Source organism: Bufo gargarizans, chromosome 1, assembly GCF_014858855.1.
Source record: "Bufo gargarizans isolate SCDJY-AF-19 chromosome 1, ASM1485885v1, whole genome shotgun sequence".
NCBI lineage: Eukaryota > Metazoa > Chordata > Amphibia > Anura > Bufonidae > Bufo > Bufo gargarizans.
This window is the reverse complement of record NC_058080.1, coordinates 270,279,085-270,298,268: the sequence shown is the minus strand read 5'-3', so window position 1 is coordinate 270,298,268 and position 19,184 is coordinate 270,279,085.

Sequence of the window (19,184 nt, the reverse complement as noted above, 5' to 3'; positions counted from 1 at the left end):
GCGGCAGGACGGATCTGACAGGCTGTTCACACTGTCAGATCCGTCCTGCTGCTATTTCGCCGTGCCGCTGGACTGCCGCTCCATCCCCATTGACTATAATTGGGACGGGGGCGGAGCTACGGCACAGCATGGCAGTGCACAGTGAGAGGCCGCCGGACTAAAAAGTCGGACATGCAGTACTTTTAGTCCGGCGGCCTTCCGCTATGCACTGCCATGCTGCGCCATAGATCCACCCCGTCCCTATTATAGTCAATGGGGACAGAGTGGCAGTTCAGTGGCATGGCTAAATAGCGGCAGGACGGATCTGAAAGGCTGAACAGCCTGTCGGATCCATCCTGCCGCTAGTGTGAAAGTAGCCTAAAGTGTTACTTTTATGCACAAAAGTATCTTATAGAATGATCTTAAGTCATCAAATGAAAGAAAGATTTATTGTCATTTATGTCTATTAACGCTCTTAGGCACCAGCCATTTAGATATAAGCCTTAAATTAATTGCAGGAAAGGTGTACATTCTTTGCTATTATTAATAGGATATTTTAATTGACAATACATTAATCTTATCTGTTATGTAATCTCATTAAATGAATTAATAAGACGACGCGTACTACTGGTTGGCAAGTTTAACCACTTCAGCCCCGCTAGGTGAAACCCCCTTCATGACCAGAGCACTTTTTACACTTCGGCACTACACTACTTTCACAGTTTATCGCTCGGTCATGCAACTTACCACCCAAATGAATTTTACCTCCTTTTCTTCTCACTAATGGAGCTTTCATTTGGTGGTATTTCATTGCTGCTGGCATTTTTACTTTTTTTGTTATTAATCAAAATGTAACGATTTTTTTGCAAAAAAATGACATTTTTCACTTTCAGCTGTAAAATTTTGCAAAAAAAACGACATCCATATATAAATTTTTCGCCAAATTTATTGTTCTACATGTCTTTGATAAAAAAAAAATGTTTGGGCAAAAAAAAAATGGTTTGGGTAAAAGTTATAGCATTTACAAACTATGGTACAAAAATGTGAATTTCCGCTTTTTGAAACAGCTCTGACTTTCTGAGCACCTGTCATGTTTCCTGAGGTTCTACAATGCCCAGACAGTAGAAAAACCCCACAAATGACCCCATTTCGGAAAGTAGACACCCTAAGGTATTCGCTGATGGGCATAGTGAGTTCATAGAACTTTTTATTTTTTGTCACAAGTTAGCGGAAAATGATAATGATTTTATTTTTTTTATTTTTTCTTACAAAGTCTCATATTCCACTAACTTGTGACAAAAAATAAAAAATTCTAGGAACTCACCATGCCCCTCACAGAATACCTTGGGGTGTCTTCTTTCCAAAATGGGGTCACTTGTGGGGTAGTTATACTGCCCTGGCAATTTAGGGGCCCAAATGTGTGAGAAGAACTTTGCAATCAAAATGTGTAAAAAATGACCGGTGAAATCCGAAAGGTGCACTTTGGAATATGTGCCCCTTTGCCCACCTTGGCAGCAAAAAAGTGTGACACATCTGGTATCGCCGTACTCAGGAGAAGTTGGGGAATGTGTTTTGGGGTGTCATTTTACATATACCCATGCTGGGTGAGAGAAATATCTTGGCAAAAGACAACTTTTCCCATTTTTTTATACAAAGTTGGCATTTGACCAAGATATTTTTCTCACCCAGCATGGGTATATGTAAAATGACACCCCAAAACACATTGCCCAACTTCTCCTGAGTACGGCGATACCAGATGTGTCACACTTTTTTGCTGCCAAGGTGGGCAAAGGGGCACATATTCCAAAGTGCACCTTTCGGATTTTGCAGGGCATTTTTTACACATTTTGATTGCAAAGTTCTTCTCACACATTTGGGCCCCTAAATTGCCAGGGCAGTATAACTACCCCACAAGTGACCCCATTTTGGAAAGAAGACACCCCAAGGTATTCCGTGAGGGGCATGGCGAGTTCCTAGAATTTTTTATTTTTTGTCGCAAGTTAGTGGCATATGAGACTTTGTAAGGAAAAAAGAAAAAAAAAGAAAAATCATAATTTTCCGCTAAATTGTGACAAAAAATAAAAAATTCTAGGAACTCGCCGTGCCCCCCACGGAATACCTTGGGGTGTCTTCTTTCCAAAATGGGGTCACTTGTGGCGTAGTTATACTGCCCTGGCAATTTAGGGGCCCAAATGTGTAAGAAGTACCTTGCAATCAAAATGTGTAAAAAATGGCCTGCGAAATCCGAAAGGTGCCCCTTTGCCCACCTTGGCTGCAAAAAAGTGTCACACATGTGGTATCGCCGTACTCAGGAGAAGTTGGGCAATGTGTTTTGGGGGGTCATTTTACATATACCCATGCTGGGTGAGAGAAATATCTTGGCAAAAGACAACTTTTCCCATTTTTTTATACAAAGTTGGCATTTGACCAAGATATTTCTCTCACCCAGCATGGGTATATGTAAAATGACACCCCAAAACACATTCCCCAACTTCTCCTGAGTACGGCGATACCACATGTGTGACACTTTTTTGCAGCCTAGATGCGCAAAGGGGCCCAAATTCCTTTTAGGAGGGCATTTTTAGACATTTGGATCCCAGACTTCTTCTCACACTTTCGGGCCCCTAAAAAGCCAGGGCAGTATAAATACCCCACATGTGACCCCACTTTGGAAAGAAGACACCCCAAGGTATTCAATGAGGGGCCTGGCGAGTTCCTAGAAATTATTTTTTTTTGCATAAGTTAGCGGATATTGATTTTTTTTTTTTGTTTTTTTCTCACAAAGTCTCACTTTCCGCTAACTTAGGACAAAAATTTCAATCTTTCATGGACTCAATATGCCCCTCACGGAATACCTTGGGGTGTCTTCTTTCCGAAATGGGGTCACATGTGGGGTATTTATACTGCCCTGGCTTTTTAGGGGCCCTAAAGCGTGAGAAGAAGTCTGGAATATAAATGTCTAAAAATGTTTACGCATTTGGATTCCGTTAGGGGTATGGTGCGTCCATGTGAGATTTTATTTTTTGACACAAGTTAGTGGAATATGAGACTTTGTAAGAAAAAACAAAAACAAAAACAAACAAAAAATTTCCGCTAACTTGTGCCAAAAAAAATGTCTGAATGGAGCCTTACCAGGGGGGGGGTGATCAATGACAGGGGGGTGATCAATGACAGGGGGGTGATCACCCATATAGACTCCCTGATCACCCCCCTGTCATTGATCACCCCCCCTGTAAGGCTCCATTCAGACATCCGCATGATTTTTTATGGATCCATGGATACATGGATCGGATCCACAGAACGCATGCGGACGTCTGAATGGAGCCTTACAGGGGGGTTATCAATGACAGGGGGTGATCAGGGTAATCAGGGTGATCACCCCCCTGTCACTGATCCCCCCCCCCTGTAAGGCTCCATTCAGACATCCGCATGATTTTTTACGGATCCATGGATACATGTATCGGATCCACAGAACGCATGCGGACGTCTGAATGGAGCCTTACAGGGGGGTTATCAATGACAGGGGGTGATCAGGGTGATCAGGGTGATCACCCCCCTGTCACTGATCACCCCCCCTGTAAGGCTCCATTCAGACATCCGCATGATTTTTTACGGATCCATGGATACATGGATCGGATCCACAAAACGCATGCGGACGTCTGAATGGAGCCTTACAGGGGGGTTATCAATGACAGGGGGTGATCAGGGTAATCAGGGTGATCACCCCCCTGTCACTGATCACCCCCCCTGTAAGGCTCCATTCAGACGTCCGCATGATTTTTACGGATCCATGGATACATGGATCGGATCCACAGAACGCATGCGGACGTCTGAATGGAGCCTTACAGGGGGGTGATCAATGACAGGGGGTGATCAGGGTAATCAGGGTGATCACCCCCCTGTCACTGCTCACCCCCCCCCTGTAAGGCTCCATTCAGACGTCCGCATGATTTTTACGGATCCATGGATACATGGATCGGATCCACAGAACGCATGCGGACGTCTGAATGGAGCCTTACAGGGGGGTTATCAATGACGGGGGTGATCAGGGTAATCAGGGTGATCACCCCCCTGTCACTGATCACCCCCCCTGTAAGGCTCCATTCAGACGTCCGCATGATTTTTACGGATCCATGGATACATGGATCGGATCCACAGAACGCATGCGGACGTCTGAATGGAGCCTTACAGGGGGGTTATCAATGACAGGGGGTGATCAGGGTAATCAGGGTGATCACCCCCCTGTCACTGATCACCCCCCCTGTAAGGCTCCATTCAGACATCCGCATGATTTTTTACGGATCCATGGATACATGGATCGGATCCACAGAACGCATGCGGACGTCTGAATGGAGCCTTACAGGGGGGTTATCAATGACAGGGGGTGATCAGGTTAATCAGGGTGATCACCCCCCTGTCACTGATCACCCCCCCTGTAAGGCTCCATTCAGACGTCCGCATGATTTTTACGGATCCATGGATACATGGATCGGATCCGTAAAAATCATGCGGACGTCTAAATGGAGCCTTACAGGGGGGTGATCAATGACAGGGGGTGATCAGGGAGTGTATATGGGTGATCACCCGCCTGTCATTGATCACCCCCCTGTAAGGCTCCATTCAGACGTCCGTATGCTTTTTGCGGATCCGACCCATGTATCCGTGGATCCGTAAAAATCATACGGACGTCTGAACGGAGCCTGACAGGGGGGTGATCAATGACAGGGCGGTGATCAATGACAGGGGGGTGATCAGGGAGTTTATATGGGGTGATCATGGGTGATCAGGGGTTTATAAGGGGTTAATAAGTGACGGGGGGGGGGGTGTAGTGTAGTGTAGTGTAGTGTGGTGTTTGGTGGGACTGTACTGACCTACCTGAGTCCTCTGGTGGTCGATCCTAACAAAAGGGACCACCAGAGGACCAGGTAGGAGGTATATTAGACGCTGTTATGAAAACAGCGTCTAATATACCTGTTAGGGGTTAAAAAATTCGGATCTCCAGCCTGCCAGCGAGCGATCGCCGCTGGCAGGCTGGAGATCCACTCGCTTACCTTCCGTTCCTGTGAGCGCGCGCGCCTGTGCGCGCGCGTTCACAGGAAATCTCGCGTCTCGCGAGAAGACACGTATATGCGTCCAGGAGGAGTAAAGCAACCACCTCCCGGACGCATATACGCGTACAGCGGTCGGGAGGTGGTTAAATATACAAAATCCCTTTCTAATCAACTTCTGAAAGGAGAATCCATAAAATAAAAATCCAGAGTTGAAATAGGCCTTACTCTGTGGTTCTGTTCTAATGTTGTGACGTTTCCCCCACAAGGAAAAAAAAACGCTATATGACCACAAGGCAGTCCCTTGATCATCACCTTTTGACCTCTACAAAGAGATCTGGACTCTGCTGCAGGGGAACCATTAGGATTCTACCTCTTGGAGTAGTTTCTGTTCAGTACATTGCTGACGCACTGTGGGGGGTCAAGAGACACCAGTGAAAGCACCGAAGTGTCAGGCAAAAACTGTTGTCATAGACAAGCTAAGGTGAGGGCAGGCAGAGTTTGTGCAAAATAAAATCAGTCCAAGTATCAGTGCAGGCAGCCCAGGATTGATACCAGGAACAGGTCAGGTCAGGCAGCAAAGGGTCAGAATCCAGAAGTCACGCAGTAATCGGTACATATATAGTCAAACAGACTAGGGCCCATTTTTATTCCCCATTCCAAGAGCAATAACTTTTATAACTAACCGTGCATATTGCCATATGAGGGCTTAGTTTTGGTGAGACACTTTATTTTTTTATCAAACATAATTTTTATTGTAATATATTTTGTAAAAGATACAACAAATAAGAGGTGTCTCCTTTTTCCCCTTAAGTTCCCATACATCATACAATATTTGACATAAATTGAATCAGTAACAAAGTCAGATCATAAACAGGTTATAAATATAGCCAACATCTTATGACAAACATCACTAAATTGAAATCCGCTCCTCGGACACCTCCTAACATAACAGCTAAACCCCCCCCCCCCCACCCTTATCCCAACTGCATCCCTTAGGGGTGACACTTCATATACTCCAGCTCTATACCACCTAGATCTCTTCACGTTTGAGAGCAGATATTGCGTGAACTGTTAGGGTAGTTTATTGTAGGGTCACTGAGACACATATTTTTTTAATAGCACCATATAATTTACCATATATTTACCAATTCTTTCTGGGATGGAACTGAAAAACCCCAAAATTTGGGTAAGGTTTTTTGGGTCTTGATATTAAGGCATTCAGTTTGTCCTAAAAATTACATGATGTCCTTATTCTGCGGGTCACTACGACTATGGTGATACCAAGTTTGTATAGTTTTATTTTATTTTACTGCTTTTAAAGCAATAAAAACTAGTGTTGATCGAGCACCAAAGTGCTCTGGTGCTCGAGTAGAACACTTTGCGATGCTCGGGTGCTCTACAGAGTCAATAGGAGAAACCAATAGGGGAGGGTTCCAGGTCCCTCTGAGGTCTATGCAGAAGATCGCTGTACAGTGAGGGAATCCCCCAGTGTGAGTCCGCCACTTAGGAGTCCCTGCTCTGACTCCATATATAGCTATGTCCATATATGGAGTCAGTGCTTGGGGACACCCAGTGTATTTAAATCTAATTTAGCCTCTAATTATGAAAAGATTCTGCCAGGATTTAAAATCACAACATTCTACATTAGAGGCAAGGACTTTAACCACTCAGCTATAAAGCTGAATGCCAAACTATGTCAGGAAAACCTCATAGACGTTTGTCATCTAGTAAGTATTCCTATACAGCAGAAGTATAATTTCATATTTCAGTGCAGGTTAACATGTAGCTGTATAGTGTAGTGGTTAAAGTTCTTGGCTCTAATGTAGAAGGTTATGAGTTAAAATCCCAGCAGAAAATCTTCTGAAAGAGGCTAAATTTAATTGATATATTTTATAATTTTTTAAATAATTGTAAAAAATGTATGGCACAAAATAAATGTGTAATTAAAAAAAAAATATTATATATATATATATATATATATATATATATATATATATATATAGTGGGGATCTGCTCTGGTAGGCAGGGTAAGTGGACGCAGTACAGAGGCAAAAAAACAGTTTGTAAAGCAAAACTTCAGTGTTTATTCACACATAAGGCCAAAACAAAACAACACTTTTCAGTCTTGGTGTTAGTTCACACAATAGAAAGTCCACAGAACAAAAATCACCTTGTTTTCAGTTTTATCTCCAGCGGTCCACAGCAGGCTTTAGGGGGCCTGTTTCCCAGCGTGTGGCTCTCAGTCCTCCAGCACGGCACAAAGCTTCAGATCTCAAACACAGAGACTGACAGTGCTCCACACCCATCTGACACTGCTGGCTGGGTTTGATTTAGGCCAGTCAAGACCCGGCCTGGAACGTGGGGCATAGTCACCCACCTGGCACTTTTGACTACTCCCAGTAAGAGCCGTCCTGGATCAGTTATACAGCCATACTACAATAGCAAAAGTTTCAATCAGCACTAGCTGTCACTGACACCTGAAATTACCAGCTCTTACTTCACCGAGGCCCGGATTGAAACTTTTGCTATTGTAGTATGGCTGTATAGCTGATCCAGGACGGCTCTTACTGGGAGTAGTCATATATATATATATATATATATATATATATATATACATATATACATATATATATTGTAGGAATATATATATATATATATATATATATAGATATATATATATTTAAAAAAATAATAATATATATATATATATATATATATATATATATATATTGTAGGAAGGCGCAAGGGTCCATCGTTGACGGAATATATTATGGCTAAAAACATCAGTAGTAGTTTCCCACATATTATGCATTCCTATATATCAGAAATATGATTTTATCTATATATAGATAAAATCATACTTCTGATATATATGAATGCATAATATGTGGGAAACTACTACTGATATTTTTAGCCATAATATATTTACATACAGTATATTATAATATTTTATATATTTTAAATATATAATAATATATGTAAATATATTATGTCTAAAAACATCTATAATGCGCAAAAAAGAGCAGCACTCCAATGCAGGATAAAAGTTTATTCACCCATGGTGTAGCAGCGACGTTTCGGCTCCACAATTGAGCCTTTCACAAGCTTGAGAAAGGCTCAATTGTGGAGTTGAAATGTCGCTGCTACACCATGGGTGAATACATTTTTTGTATTTTATTTTATCCTGCGTTGGAGTGCTGCTCTTTTCGGCGCATTATATTTTGGGTATATATTTGGGGAAGCTTTATTCCCTTGAGCGTGCACCCGGCCATTTCAAACCTTGATCGGTGCTGCCTCCCATTTTGTCTTTAACCACCTCAGCTCCCCTAGCTTAAACCCCTTTAATGACCAGACCACTTTTTACAATTCTGCACTACACTACTTTCACGGTTTATTGCTCGGTCATGCAACTTACCACCCAAATGAATTTTACCTCCTTTTCTTCTCACTAATAGAGCTTTCATTTGGTGGTATTTCATTGCTGCTGACATTTTTACTTTTCTTGATATTAATCGAAATTGACCAACATTTTTGCAAAAAAATGTCATTTTTCACTTTCGATTGTAAATTTTTTCAATTAAAACTACATTTCTATATACATTTCTCTCTAAATTTAATGTTCTACATGTCTTTGATAAAAAAAAATGCAATAAGTGTATATTTATTGGTTTGGGTAAAAGTTATAGCGTTTACAAACTATGGTGCAAAAATGTGAATTTCCGCATTTTGAAGCAGCTCTGACTTTCTGAGCACCTGTCATGTTTCCTGAGGTTCTACAATGCCCAGACAGTAGAAACACCCCACAAATGACCCCATTTCGGAAAGTAGACACCCTAAGGTATTCGCTGATGGGCATAGTGAGTTCATGGAAGTTTTAATTTTTTGTCACAAGTTAGCAGAAAATGATTATTATTATTTTTTTTTACAAAGTCTCATATTCCACTAACTTGTGACAAAAAATAAAATTTTACATGAACTAACCATACCCCTCACGGAATACCTTGGTGTGTCTTCTTTCCAAAATGGGGTCACATGTGGGATATTTATACTGCCCTGGCATTTTCGGGGCCCTAAAGCGTGAGAAGTAGTTTGGAATCCAAATTCGTAAAAATGCCCTGTGAAATCCTGAAAGTACTCATTGGAAATTGGGCCCCTTTGCGTATCTTGGCTGCAAAAAAGTGTCACACATGTGGTATTGCCGTACTCAGAAGAAGTAGGGCAATGTGTTTTAGGGTGTCTTTTTACATATACCCATGCTGGGTGAGAGAAATATCTCTCTAAAAGACAAAGTTGTCATTTGACAGAGATATTTCTCTCACCCAGCATGAGTATATGTAAAAATACACCCCAAAACACATTGCCCTACTTCTCCCGAGTACGGCGATACCACATATGTGACACTTTTTTGCAGCCAAGATGCGCAAAGGGGCCCAAATTCCAATGAGTACCTTTTAGGAGGGCATTTTTAGGCATTTGGATTCCAGACTTCTTCTCACGCTTTAGGGCCCCTAAAATGCCAGGGCAGTATAAATACCCCACATGTGACCCCATTTTGGAAAGAAGACAACCCAAGGTATTCCGTGAGGGACATGGCGAGTTCCTAGAATATATTTTTTTTGGCACAAGTTAGCAGAAAATGATTTTGTAAGAGAAAAAAAAATAATAATAATTTCCCCCTAACTTGTGCCAAAAAAAATATATTCTAGGAACTCACCATGCCCCTCACGGAATACCTTGGGGTGTCTTCTTTCCAAAATGGGGTCACTTGTGGGGTATTTATACTGCCCTGGCATTTTAGGGGCCCTAAAGCGTGAGAAGATGTCTGGAATATAAATGTCTAAAAAAATTTACGCATTTGGATTCCGTGAGGGTGAGTTCATGTGAGATTTTATTTTTTGTCACAAGTTAGTGGAATATGAGACTTTGTAAGAAAAAACTAAAAAAAACTAAAAAAATATATAAATTTCCGCTAACTTTCTTCTATGAACTTGCCATGCCCCTCAAAAGTGATCTTTTTATAGCGCCGCAGCAATTTTACGGTGTTTTTGCAATGATCAGAAAAAAAAAATTCTGGCACTGCGGTGGGGAGGACTGAACGCAATTGTGCGCACAAGATCAGGCCTGATCGGGCGAACGCTGCGTTTTTTGTAGAGCCTATAGAACATGTCCTATTCTTGTTCGCAATTGCGGACAAGAAAAGGCATTTTCTATATAGTTCCGGCAATGTGCGGATCTGCAAAATGCGGAAAGCACATTGCCGGTTTCCGTGTTTTGCAGATCCGCGGTGTCCGTGTTTTGCGGATCTGCGGATCCGCAAAACACATACGGACATCTGAATGGAGCCTTACAGGGGGGTGATCAATGACAGGGAGGCTTACAGGGAGGCTTACAGGGGGGTGATCAGGGAGTCTATATGGGGTGATCACCCCCCTGTAAGGCTCCATTCAGACGTCCGTATGTGTTTTGCGGATCCGCAAAACACATACGGACGTCTGTATGGAGCCTTACAGGGGGGTGATCAATGACAGGGGGGTGATCAGGGAGTCTATATGGGGTGAGCAGGGGTTAATAAGGGGTTAATAAGTGACAGGGGGGTGGGGGGTGTAGTATAGTGGTGTTTGGTGCTACTTACAGAGCTACCTGTGTCCTCTGGTGGTCGATCCAAGCAAAAGGGACCACCAGAGGACCAGGTAGCAGGTATATTAGACGCTGTTATCAAAAAAATTATCGCCGCTGGCAGGCTGTAGATCCACTCGTTTACCTGCCGTTTCCTGTGAACGCGCGCTCCTGTGTGCGCACGTTCACAGGAAATCTTGCGTTCGGAGGCAGTCCGGAGGCGGTTAATATATATATATATATATATATATATATATATATATGGTGTTCGGGCCGAACATTCGCTCAACACTAATAAAAACCTTTGCTATTTTCTGACCCATAATTTTTTTTATATAATTCCATCTAGAAAGCTGTATGAGAGATGGTTTTGTGCAGGATGAAGGGTAGTGTTTACGGATGCTATTTTGGGGTACATACAATTTTTTTATGTAGGGGATATTAAAAGGTTTGCTATCCTTCACCTCTTTTAGTCCCTTAGGGTTGTAATTTACTTTCTTTTTCCGGTCTTGTTTGGAAAGTGCTAAAAGCCTAACACTAACTTGTTAGGATCATACTGTCATCAAAATTAGTCTCCTGCTTTTATGACTATACAAGTATCTCTCTTGTTTTTTTCCTGGTCTTTAACATTGACAACAGGTCTTTTGCTGTTGATTCCGTAGACTTGGAATGTATGCAGACCTCTGATGTTTAGTGGAGAATGTGGAAAATGTTTGCGGAAGAGCTCTCTGAAAATGAATAAATATTTTAGAGAGAAGTATGCAGGAACACTCAGTTATTTCGTCCAGTCAAACGAGTGCATTCCTGTAAAATGAACTCGGATTATTGTAGAAAATGTCTTCCCGCCTTCCTATCCCATGCTTAACTGAGATAGATTGCATCTGAAAAGCAAACAAGCAAATGGACAGTTTTTATTTCTCCTAAAGTTAATATCTGTTCAAAAGGTCAAAGTTTTCCAATACATAGTCCTTTTGTTAACAGTAGTATAAAGATATATTATATCACCTAGCTTGACACCCATTGGCTTTCCAATGTGTGTACCTGCTTAAAAAGTGACTCATGCATTTAATAGATAAAGAAAGGGAGCCAAAAAGTACAAGCTATGCAGAACAAAGTCACCCTCTCCAAAGGTCTGCATTTCAAGCAGCTAACTTTTCACTTTGCAAAGTGAATATGCACAAACTGATGTGTGCTCATGGTCTGCTTTGCTATCCTCTTGAAGTCATTAAATATGACTAATGGGGAGCAACGTAGATATCAACTGTCCATTGCTCAGAATTTAAAGTGTGCCTAAACTTGTCCATTGGTCTCGGGATGAAAAGCTAACGATAAAGGACAAAGATATCTCACATCACAAAAAGCTCTCCAAAATTTGCAGACAAACTGGGCACCCCTGTCAGACACAATGTTTTCAGTAACTCCATGCAATCGTACCACTTGTTCCATAAACACAGAAGCCAGAGTTTTGGCATTCAATAGCTTGGCTAGAGGAACGAAGTGTACCATTTTAATGAATCTATCGACCACTATCGACTTACCCTCAGAGGGTGGCAAGTCAGTAATGAAATCCATAGAATTGTGTGACCAGGGTTTACTAGGAATGGGTGGTGGTCGTAATTCACCAGCAGGATGCGTTCTTGGAGTCTTGGACAAACCAAGAAGCCCCCAGAACCTGATTGAAGAGATCCGGGATTAAAGGAAAGGGAATATTGATTCTTAATGGTGATCTTGTTCAATTCCCGGTAGTCAATACAGGGAATAAGGCCTCCGTCCTTTTTTTTTTACAAAAAAGAATCCCACCCCCATAGGAGACACAGAGGGTCGAATGTGTCCTTTAATCAGATTTTCCTTAACATATTCTCTCATGGAATTGCGTTCAGGACCAGATAAATCATATATCCGCCCCTTAGAAAACCTAGACCCTCCCACTAGTTCAATAGTGCAGTCATATGGTCTATGAGGGGGTCAGATAAGGAGAATACATCCATATATTCCTCGATGAATGAAGGTAATGTCTTGGATTCTGCTGAGACCCCAGCTTTCACAATAGGTATATGAAAGGGAGCTCGTCTGCACTTGCTTGTGCGGCGAGCGGATGGACACAAGGCACAATTCACATCCCAATTGTGGATACAAAGTATTTTTTATTTATCAAAGACGACTCGTTTCGGGGAACACAAGACCCCTTTATCAAGTCTAAAAAATATAAAGGTTGATACAATAATATGAATAATTAATGAGAGGTTCCTAATAGTTGGGGGGGGGATGGCTAATTTTCATATATATATATATATATATATATATATATATATATATGTATACAGCTGCAAGAAAAAGTTTGTGAACCCTTTGGAATGATATGGAATTCTGTACAAATTGGTCATAAAATGTGATTTGATCTTCATCTAAGTCACAACAATAGATAATCACAGTCTGCTTAAACTAATAACACACAAATAATTAACCCCTTAAGGACCCGGCTCATTTTCACCTTCAGGACCAGGCCATTTTTTGCAAATCTGACCAGTGTCACTTTATGTGGTGATAACTTTAAAAAGCTTTGACTTATCCAGGCCATTCTGAGAATGTTTTTTCGTCACATATTGTACTTCATGACACTGGTAAAATGGAGTAAAAAAATATTCTTTTTTATTTATAAAATAATTCAAAATTTACCAAAAATTTGAAAAAATTAGCAAATTTTTAAGTTTCAATTTCACTACTTCTATAATACATAGTAATACCTCCAAAAATAGTTATTTCTTTACATTCCCAATATGTCTACTTCATGTTTGGATCATTTTGGGAATGATATTTTATTTTTTGCGGATGTTACAAGGCTTAGAAGTTTAGAAGTAAATCTTGAAATTTCTCAAATTTTCAAAAAGCAACTTTTTAAGGACCAGTTCAGGTCTGAAGTCACTTTGTGAAGCTTACATGATAGAAACCACCCAAAAATGACCCCATTCTAGAAACTACACCCCACAAGGTATTCAAAACTGATTTTACAAACGTTGTTAACCCTTTAGATGTTCCACAAGAGTTATTGGCAAATAGAGATGAAATTTCAGAATTTCAATTTTTTGGGCAAATTTTCCATTTTAATCCATTTTTTCCAGTAACAAAGCAAGGGTTAACAGCCAAACAAAACTCAATATTTATGGCTCTGATTCTGTAGTTTATAGAAACACCCCATATGTGGTCGTAAACCACTGTACGGGCACACGATAGGACGCAGAAGGAAAGGAATGCAATACGGTTTTTGGAAGGCAGATTTTGCTAGACTTTTTGGACGCCATGTCCTATTTGAAACCCCCCTGATGCACCCCTAGAGTAGAAACTCCATAAAAGTGACCCCACCTAAGAAACTACTCCCCTCAAGGTATTCAAAACTGATTTTACAAACATTGTTAACCCTTTAGGTGTTCCACAAGAGTTATTGGCAAATAGAGATGAAATTTCAGAATTTAAATTTTTGGGCATATTTTCCATTTTACAATTTTTTTTCCAGTTACAAAGCAAGGGTTAACAGCCAAACAAAACTCATTCTTTTTTTAAATTTTTTTTTTATTTATTTATTTTTTTCAATTTTTTCATCAATTGTCTTTTTATTGACGATTTTTCCAAGAATAAACATGTGCATTCAAGAAAAACATCGCTTTGGAGTACATTACTCATGATACCAAGATACAGCTAAAGGCATTTGAGCAGAAAAATAGCATACATCAGATTTCTATGCATATATATCTTTACATTGAATAAGTCTGAGAAAGTACATACACAATAGTCATGAATGAGTAGTATTGTAATAAGAGCTTTTAGGCTATCAAAGTAACAAAGTGTCTAATTTCGCGTTAACCATATAGAGTTATACAAATTTTACTGTAAGAAAGATTCGGACATACAAAGGGGAGTGACAAGACTTGACACATTAGGGTTAGGATGGGTGGGGTAAGGTGGAGACTCAGTCAGTTTGAGACATGAAACACCATGTCCCATTGCTTCCAAACTTGGTCAAATTTATCCACCGAGGTAAGCAATGTAGCCGACATATGTTCGAGGCGTCTGACTTCTAATATACTATTTATGAGTTCAGCCCGTGATGGACAGTCTGTCCTTTTCCAAAATCTTGCCAGCAAACGCCTGGCTGCAGTCAAAATGTATAACATTAACTTAGGGGAACCTTACTTCAAACAAGCTGTATAGGATTTCTTGTACCATGGTCCAAAATGGGGTTAGAATCCGGCATTCCCAGAAGATATGAATATGTGAACCCTCCTCCGTGTTGCATCTCCAACAACGATCCGAAATGTCAGGATTAAACTTATGCAATAACTGTGGAGTGTGGTACCAGAACATCATTATTTTGTAAGTGTTCTCTCTGTGAATAACACAGGTTGATGTCATCGCAGCTCTCTACCAAATTATCTTCCAATCATCCACTGAAATAGAACGGTGCAAGAGCGATTCCCATTTAGACATGTATGAGTGATGGATAGATGCAGGAGAGGCCGGGGAGGAGAGGAGCACATATATTTCAGATATAAGACCCTTGGTTGACTCCAAGAGCTTACACGTCTTCTCAAAAGACGTGGGGATAGATACCTGTTTTGCGTGAAACAATGTAGTAAACAAATGTTGGATTTGCAAGTACTGATATCTAGTAACTTCCGTAAGCGATCTAGAGCTTCTAAGTTCATCAAATGAAAGTAGTTGTAGCGTTCTATAATCAATCATATCTGCAAACCTAAACATTTTCTTGGAAAACCAAGGTTTAAAAAAGGAGACTTCTCGGAAACCAGAGAGAAACGGTGTTTACAATATTGCCTTATTTTGCATGTATGTAGCATTGGTCCTAACAATTCTGGTAGTTGAACTTGGGGAATTGGGGACCACAACAAAGAGTTAGGATGTATCGGGGCAATCCACAGTTTTTCAATTTCCATCCACCTGGAGTAAGCATAGAGTTTAGACCATGCCGGTAACCGTCTAAGATGCGTGGCCCAATAATATTTGGCAATGTCTGGAACTGCCAATCCCCCATGAGATTTCAGGGCCATAAGGGTATTACTAGCTATCCTATGTCTCTTCCCATTCCATATGAATTTAAATATACCGGCCTACAATGCCCGTAGCTCCGTCCATAGTACATGTACTGGGAGGGTCTCAAATAGGTAGAGTCGTTTTGGCAAAATAGACATTTTAACCGCCGCTATGCGGCCAAACATCGAGATGGGAAGAGACATCTATTTATTCATCTGACGCTTAAGTTCCCGAAAAAGGGCGGGGAAATTATGGGAATATATAGAAGAATATGTGGCCGCCAGGTTCACACCTAAATAGCGCAAAGCCGCATCTTGCCAACGAAAACGATAGTTAGACCGTAGCGTAGTTAGGACGTCTGCCGGCAAATTCAAGGGAGGGCTTCTGTTTTCGAGGAGTTAATCTTATATCCGGAGAGCCGACTATATAGTGTTAACAAACCAAATAAGTTGGGCAAAGTAATATGTAGGTTTGATAGAGTAAGTAGAACATCATCTGCGAATAATGATATTTTATATTCGACTTGATTAACCATGATTCCATGAATGTCCGGGTGGGACCTAATTGCTGCTGCTAAGGGCTCAATGCAAAGCACAAACAAGAGAGGGGAGAGCGGACAGCCCTGCCTGGTGCCATTTTTAATCAAGAAAGGGGCTGAGTTTGCATATGGTAATTTAATCGTCGCTGTAGGATGGCTATATAATGAATGGAGGGCTGAGAGAAAGGAACCAGAGAATCCAAAAGCCTGCAGGGTGGAAAACATGAACGGCCAGCTTAAGCAATCAAACGCTTTTTCAGCGTCTAGACTCAATAGTAATGCCTGTTGATGTTGCCTATTGACAATATCTATTAGGTTGATAAGCCTTCTCGTGTTATCTCCACCCTGACGGCCTCTCACAAAGCCAACCTGATCTGAGTGTATCAATCGCGGAAGCCAATACGCCCACCGGTCTGCCAACAGCTTGGTGAATATTTTTAGATCAGAGTTTAGAAGAGCAATAGGGCGGTAATTTGTGCAATCCAGGGGGTCTCTTCCCGGTTTCGGGAATAAGAGTTATATGAGAATGGAGCATGGTTTCTGGTATAGCCGTGCCTTGCAAGAATGAGTTAAAAAGCGTACACAGATGGGGTATGAGAAGAGATGAAAATGTCTTGTAGTAAGAATAGGGTAACCCATCCGGCCCAGGTGACTTGCCATTAGGTAACTGGGAAATTACACCTTAAATTTCCTCAATCGTGATCTGGGCATTAAGCGCGGACCTTGCTTCTGATGATAGTTTGGGTATACTACCCTGCGCCAAGAAAGAGTCAAATAGTGTCTGGAGATCTACTGGGTCGGAGGGTACCTGTGGTGTAAGGGAGTATAAAGAAGCATAGTATTTCTGAAATTGGTCAAGTATCGCTTTGGGGTCGTACACCATGCCTCCATCGCTCGTTCTCATGGACATTGGGGTAGTAGTCGCGGTTGACTCCCGCAACTGACGGGCCAAAATAGTGTGTGATTTATTCCCCCACATATAAAACCGTTGCCGCGAATACAATAGGAGTTTACCGTTTTTTTCAAAGCCATTTCACTCAATCGCATACGGAGGAGTACAATACGTCGTAATAAGTGACATGAGCGATGAGACCCCAGACGAGCTTCTAACTGTTTTAACTGGGCCAGGGTGTTATTATAGCGGAGATTATAATCTCTTTTCAATCTAGTGCTTACACTAATACACTTGCCTCTGAAAACAGCCTTATGCGCCTCCCACAATATGGCTACAGATGGGGCTGAGGGCTGATTCAAAGCAAAATATTCCTCCAGGGAGCTTCCCAACTCCTGCCTAGTCGGTAATTTAGTTAGTAGAGATTCATTAAGCCGCTAGTGGCATACTCTAGGACGAGCACCCCCTGGATTAAACGTGACAGAAATTGGTGCGTGGTCTGACCACGTAATATTTCCTAACTCAGCATCTGTCATCATCCTAAGGGCAGGTGTATTCCCAAAGAAATAGTCTATACGGGTATGAGTCCGGTGAGGGTGGGAATAGAATGAATACGTCCTAGCTGAAGGATTATCGACCCTCCACAGATCGTACAGAGCATATTGTCTAATGAGCTTTCTAAAGAGGCGTGATAATTTCCGTTGGGCTCTAGACGGTGGTGTATTTCCGGGGGTCAGTCTATCCCAGTGTTCTGAAAAAGCGATATTAAAATCTCCACCTACAACAAGCGCTGCCGGCAGATATTCCTCTAGTTCTCGAAAGACCCTCCTCAGGAATGGGATCTGATTCGAGTTCGGGGCGTACATATTACATAAAATGAGTGGGGTACCATAAAGGGAGGACTGGAGTATTATGTATCTACCATGGCCATCAATCCGTGTGGATTCAACTTGTATAGGGCAGGTAGCAGATAAAAGAATAGCAACCCCAGCAGTTTTTGTGTCAGCACTGGCTGAATATATTCGTGGATAGGATCGGGCCGCAAACTTAAAGGAGCCCTGTCTGTCAAAATGCGTCTCCTGCAGGAAAACAACGTCTGCCTTCTGAGATTTACATTCAGTGAGAGTCAGACGTCGTTTTGCATTAGAGTTGAGACCTTTTACGTTCAAGGAGATGCACTTAATCATGGGTGTACTTGGTGTAATAATACTTGCCAATGACCAGAGAGGGACCCTGCAGTGAGCATCCTCCTCCATATACTGAAGCTCGTCTCATTGCAGCATCATTAAGGAACCTAGGGGGAAGAGACACAAGGGAAGAAGGGAAGACAAAGGACAACATATACGACAAAGAACATGATATATAATTCTGAACAATGGGTGTAACCACCCAGTCAAGAAAAAATGAAAAATATAGCCCGTGTCTGTCCCACCTCAAAATCTAGAGTGAGGGAAAGAGAGAGGGCAACAAATAGAGTCCCGTCGGTAGGGACCTGACTGGACGCCATACCAGGCGAGGCAAGAATGATAGCTCAGGGAATACCTGAGATAAAACAGGTCAAGAAGAGAGATAAACAATGCAATAAAAACAATTGCACTAACTCTAAGAGCTGCTGCTCAGAACAGTCATCTGAAGGCCTCAGAGGGGGTCAATCCCTCAAAAATAAACTTTCAAGGAGGCGTGTCACGGAGGGGAGATCCAGATGCTCCCGTTTGGGATGGAGGTCGGTTTCTTTTCCGCTGGACTGTGTGCCATGATGGGGCAGGAGCTGGGGGAGGGTCCGGGATCTCCCAATTATCAAGAACCGGAGTGTTAAGGCCCAGAGAGGAACAAAAACGGGATAAGTCTGCGTGCGTGCGTACGTGCGTAAAACTGAGGTTTTGCCATTCTTTGTAGCAATTAAAGCAAAGGGAAAGCCCCCACGGTATGGGATTTTGAGATCTTTCAGACATGCTAAAAGAGGTTGAAAGTTTCTCCTTTTCTGTAGGGTCAGCCAAGATAAGTCCTGGTATAGGTGGACATTTGAGCCTTTAAAAGAGATCGTACGTAAGGCGCGAGCTTTGGC